The sequence below is a fragment of the Peromyscus californicus genome, unplaced genomic scaffold (assembly GCF_007827085.1).
Source record: "Peromyscus californicus insignis strain IS unplaced genomic scaffold, ASM782708v3 Scaffold_4__1_contigs__length_199733344, whole genome shotgun sequence".
Taxonomy (NCBI): domain Eukaryota; kingdom Metazoa; phylum Chordata; class Mammalia; order Rodentia; family Cricetidae; genus Peromyscus; species Peromyscus californicus.
In genome coordinates this window covers 118,603,288-118,616,563 of record NW_026294562.1, presented here as the reverse complement: position 1 = coordinate 118,616,563, position 13,276 = coordinate 118,603,288, and positions in this window count along the sequence as shown.

Genomic DNA, 13,276 nt, shown 5'->3' with positions numbered 1-13,276 from the left:
CTTTATTTGGGAGCAGCCTCAGACTGTAAACGCCATGGAGACAAGCTGGGGTAGATACTTCATGTACACACTGTCAGCATCTGTACAGGGACCAGAAGGCTTTGCCATTGCCACAGTCTGCTTCATTGGGGTCCTTGGCATGGCTGTGCTCATGTCAATAATACACGTTCACTCAAGACTTCATAACTCCTCACACTCTGGGTATTTCATAGCTTAGCGTGTGTGTGCGTGTATGTGTGTGTGTGTGTGTGTGTGTGTGTGTGTGTGTGTGTGTGTGTGTAGTGCATGCATGTGTTTGTACCTGTGTGTGTGTGCATACGCAGGCTTGAAGAGGATGCCATCTGTTTTCTTCTGTTGTGCTCTGACTATTCTTTTGAGCCAGGGTCTCTCATTCCAGCTAGGCAGAATGGCCAGCAAGCACCGGGGATCCTCCTGCCTCCCACCTCCAGTGTTAGGACAGCAGGCCACAAACAGCGTTTTTGTATGTGGGTGCTGGGGAGTCATACTCAGGTCCTCCTGCCTGCACAGCCAGGGCTCTTACCCAGAGAGCCATTTCCCCAGCTGAACTTGACCTTTTGCAAGGTGTAGGTCAGTTCTTTTGTTCCATGTGCTCCAGTTTGGAAGGGGCCCAGTAGTAGGCTAATCCTGAATAGATTCAGATTACACAGTTTGGGGCTGTGGTGCTACATTCTTTTTTTTTTTTTTTTGGTTTTTCGAGACAGGGTTTCTCTGTGTAGCTTTGCGCCTTTCCTGGAACTCGCTTTGGAGACCAGGCTGGCCTCGAACTCACAGAGATCCGCCTGGCTCTGCCTCCCGAGTGCTGGGATTAAAGGCGTGCGCCACCACCGCCCGGCTTGTGGTGCTACATTCTTAGGGTCTGCTTAGAAATGTCATGTTGAATCATCCTGTTGCTAGCGTTTTTTAAAATTATTTTTAAATCTACTTGTCTCAAATGTGTGTGTTTGTGCACCTGTATGTGTGTATACACATGCATGTGTGCTATGACACATATGTGGCAGTCAGAGGACGTCTTTCATGAGACAGTTGTCTCTTTCCACCATGTGGGTCCTGGGGATCAAACCCATGTTGCCAAGTACCTCACCTGCTGATTCAGCTCACAACCAGCTAGTAATGCTAATTGGCATATCTGAATAAAAGTGAGTTCTGCCAGGCATCCTTATCTACCAGGATGAATAAGTACCATGTGGGGACATCCTTTGAAAGTATACGAACATCCCCTTATGCATCAAATCCTCACCTCCTAATTTGAGAATCCACTGATGAGTCTTGCCTGAATAAATTATTACCATGAAACATGACAAATAGTGATTTTCCCCCTTAAAATGGATTTCTTAACCCTTCAGTCCTTTAGATGATTTTAAGAACAATTTTACTAAATACTTAGCAAAGATCTTCACGGTCATATGAGTGAGTTAAAGGTATCATGACAGAACCCCACAGGCATGGTGGTTTAAGCAACAGAAACTGATTTCCTTTGAGCTCTGGACATTGGAAGTCTTGGGTCAAGGAGCTAACATAATCAGGGATGTTCCTTCAGGGCCTTCTCCTGCTACCTCACCATGGGAGGGGCAGGGCAGGGGTGTTGAGAGAAGGAAAGATTATCAGGGGAACATTTTTTTTTTAAACAAGCCACAGTCCTGTGGGACCCACCCCCACGACCTCATCCAACCCAATGCCTTCCAAAGCCCCTCTCCTGGAAGGTCTGAGCTACAATTGTGTAGGTCTAGGATATAGACACCAGCCAGCTCACTGTATTAGGGTTGTAATAGTAATGTATGATCTTTACAAATTAATTCTGGGAACCAAGATCTTTGTAATGGAAAGTTTGCCTCCAGGGACACAGGGTATGATTTATTTTTTATAGTCTTACTTTATTTTATGTACCCAAAATGTATGTTTTCCTTCACCTACACGTAGGATTTTACTGTTTACTGTTCTCCTGGTTTCCAGGCATTCCAGATATTTTTCTTGCCGTCCCTAAGGGAATCTATTTTTTATTATGTTCTCTAACTGAAAATCTCTGAAACACAGGACAACTTTCTTCTGCGTCCTAACTATTTTATATTGGCGAATTCATTCCAATGATTTTCCAACTGATTATCCTGAATTTCCCAGAGGAAATAGTTTCATTGTTAAGATAATGGGAAAAATATACATTTTCTTTCTCAGCATATTTGTTTTTCTTTGTGATTCTCTTTTGTCGTGTTTCTTCATTGCGAGAGCTTTCAGAATAACACTGGATAGCTGTGAAATCACAGGGGTAGAGCAGGTGTGGTCCTGAGGCAAGTGACAGCTCTTTGTGCAGTTTTCCCCAGGTAACGCACATTGGGAGAGGCTCCAAAACACAGAGACTGAGAGACAGGGTCTGGAGGGGAAGCATCTGCATCTTCATCCCAGCCCTGTCCCTGATGAGCTTCGTTCTTGGTTCCATCACATATAAAGTGAGGATGATAGTAATAATATACTCCTTATGGATTTAGCCAGAAAAACAAATGACATCTACACTTATAAAATACCCAAATGGAGAAACAATACCTAATAAATCCTAAGTGTGTGCCTCCATTTGTGAATACCATGCTAGCGGCTAGCTTGAAATATGCTTTATTATTTTAACAAAATGCATTTTTGTGGGATGACTAGGATATTTTTTTCAGGAGTGTCTCTTTGATAGTATCAGATATTGTTTCTTTTCTAGTGATAGAAGGAGATTTTGAAGTGGATTTCCTAATGTGGAAGCATGCTTTAGTGTGATTGAGTGTATGCTGTCCTATCTTGATGGGAAGAGTAATTTAAAAATGATTTTTATCACAGAAACTTAAAAGAAGCTGCGTATGAAGCCTATGCTCAACTTCAATAAATAACAAATAACCCATGATCAGCCTGGAGCACATTTTACAGGATCTGGATTATGTTTATTAATGTATTTTCAAAATTATGTATTACCGCATATATTTACAATTATAAATAAGTTAATGTCCATATTTTGCAAGAAATAATTTTAATTTTTGAGAACTTCATACACGAGGATTGCATCTACATCACCCCTGCTCCTCCTTCTCCCTCTCCAAACCCTCCCTCCCCCTCCCAAATTCACAATGTCTTCTTTAATTATTACCATCATTGAATACACATCTATACATGTATATATACATATATGTGCACACATCTACATGCAACCTGTTGAGATTGATCTAGCTTTCGTATGTTTTGTGATACACTGAACCCAGTTGCTTTTCTTTTGAAACCGAGACTGTATTCACATTGAATAATAAAAGTTACATTTTTATATTGCCATCTTAGTTAAATAGTACTGAAAATGTATTTTTATTCTGTCCTTACTGGGTTCAACCTGTCCACAGCTTGGACATTTAAAGCCTTCAGCTTTAGGAAATGGAACACAAAAAGACAGGAAATAAAAAGATTACTGTGAAGTTGGGGCCTGGGCAGAGTTTTGAATAAATAAATTAAAAAAAAAATCAAGCTTACTAAATGAGCTGGCTGTGGCCAGGGTGAAGGAGCAGATGTCAAGGTCAGCTTCCTCAGAGATTGAGGGTGCAGTGTGTTTGGTCTCCCACTGTGGGGCCCACACCTGGGTGGGCAGGGAGGCAATAGCAGGAACATCATATGGGGTGGGTGTGAGGAGGGGCATCCCCCCTCCTCCCCAGGGACAGTACCCAGCAGTCTCACCATAGCCCACATTCAGGTGGCCATGAGTGGATTCTGCAGAAGTTCGTCTCATACTAGGGACCATCATTTCCCATGTAATGTCAGTGAGACTCTAAAAGATACTTTGGAATTCCTAAGTGCTTAAATTTCTTTGGATAAGGTACAGTTTCCAACTTTGTTGTGAAAAGATGCTTTTAAGATTACCATAAAAGAATTTAAGATGCACTGGCTCTATGCTTTGCAATTACTGAGTTTTGTGCTCTGAAGTAAAGCTAATTAAGAACATTTTAATTATATATCTGTGTGGGGGTATGACTGTAGGTTCCCTTGAAGTCCGGAGTGTTGGATTCCCTGGAGCTGGAGTGGCAACCAACTGAATTTGGGTCCTTTGCAGGAGTGGTACACACTTAGCTTCTGAGCTACCTCCCCAGCCTGAAAATGAACTTCTGTGAACATGCTAGAAACACTTGACAAGATATAGATTGTGGCCGGGCAGTGGTGGCGCACACCTTTAATCCCAGCACTCGGGAGGCAGAGGCAGGTGGATCTCTATGAGTTTGAGGCCAGTCTGGGTTACAAAGTGAATTCCAGGAAAGGCGCCAAAGCTACACAGAGAATCCCTGTCTCGAAAACAAACAAACAAGCAAAAAAGATACAAATTGTGTGTTTGAACTTCAGAGCTCTTAAAGTTTTGTAGCTATTAAAGTGGTTTATTACAGAAGAATCTGTAAGATATAAATTTGATTAACTTGATCTTTCAAGTGCAGGAGACAGAAATTAAACTCTTCCCTGTGATTGTGGCTGCGAGAGCTTTTCCTCCTGGTAGACTGGTTTCATACAGTTCATGAAAATTATGTGAAGCAGGATGTTTCCTAATTTATATGCATCTGTCACTGATTTAATTTCATCATTATGAAACATGATTTGCTTAGGATTTTTCAGTGTAGTAATATTGCTGTTCTTTTAAAATTTTGTTTGCTACTTTCACTCATCTTTTTTTTATTTTTTAAAGCATATGTATTTAATGTCTCTAAATGAAATAAAATGACATCACTTTGCCCTCCCTTTCTTCCCTCTAGTCCCTTGCATCCCCTTCTCCCAAACCCTTCCAGTATCCCCACCTACTCTCCAGTTGATGGCCTCCTTTTCTTTAGTTATTATTGTTACACACACACACACACACACACACACACACACACACACACACACACACACACTCATGTATCCTGCTAGGTCTGAGTCTAATTTTGTTTACCCTAAGCAAGCTATAAACAGCAAGATTGAATTTCATTATTTGTTTCAATTTTACAGAAATGTTATCTTTCTAACTAGGAGTTTAAGATATTCAAACTTATTGTGGCAATAGCTGCACCCCATTTTAATGATTTTGCCCCTTCCATTTTTGCTTCATTAATATTTTCTTTAAATTTATATAGAAAATCATCCGTGTGTTTGTACATTACATGGGTAAAGGTACCCTCAGTGTTCAAGAGTGGACCTCAGATCCCCTGAAGCTGAAGTTATAGGTGGTTGTGATCGGCCTTTCATAGGTGCTGGGAACCTATCTTGGGCCTCTGCAAGAGCTGCAAGCGTTTTAATCACTGAGTCATCTTTCCAGCCTCTTGATACTTCTTTTGTTCTCCATACTATCTTAGGGTTACTATTTCTATGATGAAACACCATGACCAAAAGCAAGTTGGGGAAGAAAAGGGTTTATTTGACTTACATGTCCTGGGTCACAGCTCCTGCAGGGAAGCCAACATAGGCACTTAAACTAGGCAGGAACCTGGAGGTAGGAGCTGATGCAGAGGACATGGGTTAAAGTGGCTTCCTGACTTGCTCTTTACAGCTTGTTCAGTCTGCTTTCCTGTAGAACCAAGGACCACTAGCTTAGGGGATGGTACCACCCCCAATGGACTGGGACCTCCCCCATCAATCACTAATTGAGAAAATGTCCTATAGGCTTATTACAGCCCAGTCTCTTTTCTTAATAGAGGTTCCCTTCTCTCAGATGACTTTAGTTCCTATCAAGTTAATGTAAGACTAGACCAGACACCTACTTCTTACAGTAATCTTTTGTGGAGCTTTTATTGACCCTTTTCTTTCCAGTATTTTAGAAAACACATACAATTTTAACCTCTGTTGATTACTTTAAGATAAACATATATTAATAATACCTATCTTCTGTCTTTAAGAGTGAGCATCTATTTATTTATTTATTCCTTATGAGGAGAAATTTATCCTGCTTCATTTTCATTTCTACCATTGGCATATTTTTTCCTGAGTAGAATTAATATTTCACATAAATGTATTTACCAATTATTAAGATTAAATAAGTGGAATAACTACTATGTGCACAATGAGTCTGTTCTCCAAGAATAATCTTTGACACACTGAGTTTTATAACTAAATTAATAATTTGTTCGGTAGAGGCTATAAATATTCCTAAATTATTTGTTCTTTTTCCTCTTTTTTTAACCATGTGGTACTGGGGGTTGACATCAGGACCTTGTGCTTAGCAAGTACTAAGCAAGCACTCTGCCTCTCATCTACAATCCAGCCCTGGGATTCTTTATGCTTATTATACTTGTCAACTTGGTTACTGCTTCAGGAAGCCCATATTCGAATATGAAAGAATTTCCTCTTTGTTTCTCATTTTTTAACACTTGACGAATACTTAACACAGTATATTTTGCTACAACAACAAGCATAGAAGAAAGGACAGTTGAACAGTTATTCTCGTTGAACTGGGTTGAGTTGAAAGCATGCCAATGTCTTTTAGATTTTAAAGCCTTATTTTCCCCCCTCAATTATACTGACAATTCTTTTTTTTTTCCTTTTCCTTTGTGGACATGGAGTCACTGTATGTAGGATTTTATAAAGACATTTCACACAAGTACATAATGTACTTTGAGCATACCCTCAAGACCCCTTCACTCTCCTCTAATTTTCTTTCTGCCCTGAATTTGTTCCCTTCATCCCCCTAGACAGCATTGTTGCGTGAAATCTAATAGGTCTTTTAATAAAAAACTTGGAGCCAGATATTGGGAAAAATGCTGAAAGATCAGAGAGACAAAGGAACGAGCCACTGCCACCTCTAGGACTCCTTAGCCGAAAAGGCTTTAGTTCCTATCTCCTCATGCCTTATATACCTTACTCCGCCCAGCCATCACTTCCTAGTGCTGGGTTTACTGGCCTGTGTGCTTTCCAAATACTGGGATTAAAGGTGTGAGATCTTAAATGCTGGGATTAAAGCGTGTGACTCCCAAGTATTGGGATTAAAGGCGTGTGCCACCACTGCCTGGCTCTGTTTCTCTTCTAGACTGAGTCAGTTTCATGTAGTTCCAGGGTGGTTTTGAACTCACAGAGATCCAGAGGGATCTTTGCCTTCCAAGTGCTAGGATTAAAGGCATGTGCTACCACTGCCTGGCATCTATGTTTAATCTAGTGGCTTGTTCTGTTCTCTGATCTTCAGGCACATTTTATTGGGGTAGACAATGTATCCCCATGCGGCATTGCTTCCACTTTTGTGTCGTACATGCACCCATCTTTTTATATACCTGTATAAAAATCTGGGATCTGCAGTGTTCGTCTGAGACTGACTTAACTGACTTAATATGATTATTTCCAGTTGTATCCATTTCCCTGACAGTGACAGAATTTCATTCTTCCTAATGGCTGAATAAAATTCCACCCCACATTTTCTTTACCCATTCCTCTGTTGACGGACAGCAAGGTTGCTTTCATAACTTAGCTGTTGTGAGTAGCGCTGCGATAAACACTGGTCTGCAAGTGTCTCTATGATATGTTGACAGAGATCTTCGAGTGAATACTAGATGTGCTTATCCCAGGTCATGTGGAAGATCTCTCTCTCTCTCTTTGAAGAGCCTCAGTACTGATGTCCATAGTGTTCAGGGTACAACGGTTCCCTTCTGTTCCCGTTCTTGTTGGCCTTTGTTTTTTCAGTGACTGCCATTCTGATCAGGTGGAGATCGCATCTCCAGGCCTTTTAATCTGCTCTTCTGTGCTGTCTACTGATGTTGAACATTTTGGCACACTCATTGACCACTCACACTTCATCTTTTGAGAACTGTCTGTTCGTTAGCCCGTTTACTAATTGGGTTGGCTGATTTCCTCTCACAACTTTACTAGTTGTACATTCTAAATGTTAATACTCTGTCAGATATGTAGGTGGTAAAGATTTTCTGCCACTTTGCAGGCTGCCTCTTCACTCTGCCACTTCATTTTCTCTACAGAAGTTTTTTAATTTCGTGAGGTCCCATTGTCATTATTGACATTGTTTCCTGGGTGATGGAAGACCCCTTTTCCGAAAGTTGGTGCCTGTACTCATGTCTTGGATGTGTCTTTTCATGTTTTTGTGCAACAGTTCTAGAGTTTAAGGTTTTACTTTAAGGTTTTGATTCAATCAGAGTTGACGTTGGTACTGGGTGAGAGATGGGGTATGGTGTCCTTTTTCTACTTGTGGGTACCTGGTTTTCCCATGAAGTCCTGTTTTGAAGTACCACTCTGATGTATGGACTTATTTTGGCATGGAAAGTGTGGTGGTTTAAGTGGCCACCATAGGCCCATGGGGAGTGGCACTATTAGTAGGTGTGGCCTTATTGGAGTAGGTATGGCATTGTTGGGAGGAAATGTGTTATGTCACTGGGTGGGGGGAGGGGGGCATGCCTTCATGGTCTCAAAAACCTAAGCCAGGCCTAATGGCTCACAGTCTCTTCCTGCGGCCTGTGGATCCAAATGTAGAATTCTCAGATCCTTCTCCAGCACCTTGTCGGCCTGCATGCCACCATACCACCATGCTTCTTACCATGACTGTAAAAGACTAAACCTCTGAAGCTGTAAGCCAGCCCCAATTAAATGTTTTCCTTTATAAAAGTTGCTGTAGTCATGGAGTCTCTGCACAGCAATGGAAACCCTCACTATGACAGAGAGGAAACTAAATAGTTGTTGGTGGTTCACAAATCAGCTCCCACAAATACGATTTTATGGAATGGTACCAAGACCTGATACTCTTCTGGATGAATGAGAGAATTGCTAATCCTGAATTACCTATTCAGTTGTATATATATTTAAGGCCTGTCCATAGGTGGCAGAGAACATGGACTACAATATACTTAGGACTTTCCAGTTTCTGCCCTCCCCACACATTATTCTACCCTCTCTAAAAGACTGCCAGGGGATAGAGGGCACTATTACAATTTTACTTGAGGACAAGGCCAGTCAGTTTCTGAGGCACGTTAGAGTCCCAAGCTAGTGTGGTGGCCCTCAGGCCTGGGATTGTCAGGCTCTGGAACATGCTGGGGCACTCTGATGCTCTTTTAAGAAGATTCTCGGCACTTTGTGACACACATTCTCTGTCCTGGGCTAGGCTTACATTGCTTGGTGATCGACACTGTTGTTGTAGTGGTCCACCAGCTTGCTCTTAAGCTTCTTATTCTCTGAAGCTACTTGTAATCCCAACTTAATTTACTTTTATTAACTCATCAATTACAGTTTTCCCCTTACAGAACGAGAAGTCACGGCCTTCACCGACACAATCCTAAGATGAAGTGGTTTCTTACCTGTGAGTCTTCGATTCCCAGTCCTTTCTCATCCACAAAGCCAGTTTAACAACAGATAGAATTAAAGTGCTATTTAGTTTAACAGAAAGGTATCTAAACAGTTTTATGTGGTTCCAAACACACTGATGAGCATTTCACGAGAGTTGTGGCTTTATATTTATGTAGAACATTATAGTTGTGGGACCCCTTTACTCATACTCAGGCTCCTTACTTAGGTAACCTTTGCTGAGTTCCTGCAACGTGCTGGGTGTGGTGTGGGAGCCAAAGATCATTAGGATATTGTCACAGTGCTGCATAGTTCATTGTCTGGTAGCAGGATGTCATACAACAATGCTCATCACTCTGATGTGTAGGAAAAGCTGTAGAAAATATATAAATAAAGTAAGAAGGTACCACAAGTCAATGGCAGGAGGCAGTGAAGTAAGGTTGGCAGGCTTTTGAGTTTAAAATGTCATAATCCAAAGATGCTACTCCCAGTCTAATTCACAAGTTCACAAGCAGCAAAGGAAGCAAAAGGAAGACAGTGGTAGGTATGTGAGCTCTTAAAAAATATATTGTCCCATAGTCCTCCCCCGAAACTTCACCTGAAGTTATACACCAGGCAGCTGTGAGATGAATCAACCAGGAACTTGAACTTGGAGAATTCACTGCACAAAAGAACAGAGGAAAGCTCTGAAAGATTTTAAGAAAGAGTTAAATCTAAATAATTGCTATAATCATGATTACAATGGATAATTTAAATATTTCTGGCAATTATTCAAAAATAAGATTCATGATATAGTTAAAAACAATTTGGCATTGAGAAGCTGGGTGAATGGAGGGAGGGAATGGGAGGAGAGGAGGGAGGGGGAACTGTGGTTGGGATGCAAAATAATAATAAAAAGGAAGTTGGGTGATAAGAAAATAGCGGTTACATTTGGAATCTGGAGAGGCTGGGTGAGAATGATAGACCCCAGACCCAGGGTACTACCTTCTCAGGTGGGTGCCCCAAGAACCCAGACTCCAGTCCAGTTGATGCAACAGCAAGAGGTTTATTGTTGCGGCTGTACAGTCGGGCTAACTCAGCTCCAAAGAGCAAGAGTCGTGCCTACTGCAATCACATGGGTACTTTTAAAGGAAAAACCCACAAAAGCCATAAGATTACAATTCCCATACAATTTCATTTCGACTGGTTTATATCTAGAGGCTAATTTCATAAGATCATGGTCTGATCACAGGGTGGGTACAGTCACGTCCGCATGCACATTTTTCCCAAAACCTCAAGGTGGGGTATCAGGGCGGGAGTGGAGTTTACACAAAGGTCACAGTGGTCCTTCCTGGAACACTTGCAACTATCCCAGTCACAGTTGAGCGCATCTCTTAACAGAGATCTCTTTACATTGTTACATTGTGGCAGGGGTGGTTGAATAATGGCTGAGTCAGGTTGCCCTTGGAACTAGTTTTCTTTTTAGTTCCTTATTCTCCTGGGGCTTGGGGGGTGTAAGCCTGAAGGGTTAGGGTCTTTCAAGAAGACATGAGAGATTTCATGTTTACTAATTTATTCAGTGCCCATGGTCAGAGCCAATATATATTATACCAATGAGCCAAGGGGAGTGAGTGAATCAAATTAAACAAATTGCATATGTTGAAAAAACTAACACAACCATTTCTAACTTCAGTGTATTTCAGACATTCAAGGATGGCTCAACTTTAGGACATCTATCCATTAAAAAGTCCTACTAGTAGATTAGAAGAAGATAAACGCTGATGGTCACCTCAATATTCTAAAATACAGTTGATAAAATAACCTTCCGTTACCAAACACTTCCATCAAGTAGGAACTGAGAGAAAGCTTGAGTATAATCCTAACACTGAATTGGTAGAAACCTCCCAGCAAAGCTTTAAAACTTGGAAGTAGGAAAATTATGAATGTGGGAGTTAAACAGATATGGACCCAAATCTGTACTTGTGAGTTATGTGATTTTAATATTTCAGGGGCCAATAATGTTTATAAAAGACTGAGATGCTAGTGATCACAATGGAATCTGGGCATGTTAGGGGCCGAACTAGTGTTTTAGAGGATTTTACTCTATTAAAATTATTTTTAGACGGGCTGGAGAGATGGCTCCGAGGTTAAGAGCACTGACTGACTGCTCTTCCAGAGGTCCTGAGTTCAACTCCCAGCAACCACATGGTGACTCATAACCATCTGTAATGAGATCTGGTGCCCTCTTCTGGTCATACATGCTGTATACAAAATAAATAAATCTTTAAAAAATTATTTTTAGACAAGAAATTATTTTCTGTGCATCACGTGAGTGCTTCGTGAAGTTCAGAAGATAGAATTCCATATTCTAGAAATGGAGCTGAGGACAGTTGCGAGCCACCATGTGGGAGCTTAGAATTAAATCCATGTCCTCTGTAAGAGCAACAAGTGTTCTTAACTGCTGAGCCATTTCATTGGCCCTGAAGGCACTAATCTTTATCTCATGGCTGAAGTGTCAGTCAGCATTCCCATTTTGCAGGTGGGTAGCTATGCTAGTCTTACACCACTATAACACATCCCTGACACCATCAATTTGTGAAGAGAAAAGGGTGATTTTGTCTTGAAGTTTGAAGGTTTCTGTTTATGATGGACTGGCTGTGGCTTTAGGTGTGTAATGAAGCAGTTTGTGACGGCATGAGCACACTGTGGAGCAAAATTGCTTGCCTTGTGGCAGGAAGTGAAAGGGAGAAAATGGAGGAAGCCGAGCGAGGACTGAGTTCCCACAATCCCTCTGAAGGCATGTCCCCAGTGAACCAAAGGTCTCCCATTAGGTCCGGTCTCTTAAAATTCTCACTGCCTCCCAGTACTGCCAACCTGGGGACAAACCTCTAACAAGCAGGCCTTTGTGGGGGTGTGAGGACAATCAAGTTCCAAGCTGTAGTAGAAACTGAGAATATAAAAATCTCTTATTTTTCTTATTCTTAATATTTTTGAGGACACAGTTTCACTCTGTTGCCCGGGAAGGTCCCAGACTGATGGCTCTTTCTGCCTCTGCCTCCTGGGTGCTGGAATTACAGGTGCATGCTGCCATACTTAACTTCAGAGTTAGTTTAAAGAGTAAAGATACTTGCTCTGCAGAGTTTAACTCTTCCTACTCATGGTAATGTTGCTTAAGAAATCCAGAACTGGACTGAATCTGTGAGGGGGCTTTGGAGGAGTCTGGTGTGTGAGTCTATGTAGATCAGGTAGGAAGAATTACCTACAAAACAACAACAGCAACAACAACGACAAAACAAAACAAACAAACAAACAAAAACCATGAGGAATAACAAATCCATGTTTCTTTCCATGGATAAGACACCCTCTTTCCCTGTCTCTGATGCCGGAACTTTAGGCCGTCTGCTTTGAACACCAGTCCCCAGTTTCTGGACCATAGACCATTAGATTTAGACTGAGCCATGATTTGGCCATCCCAGTGTCTCCATCTTGCAGACAGAGTGTCACTGGACTGCCTCTGTAATCATGTGAGCCAGATGCCCAAAGAAGCCCACATATACATACGTATATGGTACATATATGAAATATCTGTATCTATCTATCTATCTATCTATCTATCTATCTATCTATCTATCTACCTACCTACCTACCTATCTATAGTGTGTGTGTGTGTGTGTGTGTGTGTGTGTGTGTGTGTGTGTGTGTGTGTGTATGTGTGGTTTCTCTGGAGAACCCCAACCTATCCAGAAACATACAAATACGTGAATGATAAATTCTCTCTACGCCCTGAGGTAAATCTCCATAATCGTCCCAGGAAGTGTTGCTGAATGTCAGATGTTTTCACTCAACACTCACAACAACTTTTTATTATCTGTGCTTAGCGTGGAGGAAAGGGAGGGCTGGAAGAGGAGGGTTCCTGTTGAAAATCACACAGCTAATGAGTTCTGGTGTTGTCTTTGAGGCCATGTGCTTGACCTTGGAGCCAGCACTTATATTCATCATGCTTTCTGGCTGGCCTTTGGTCAGAGAAGGACTTCTGGGATTG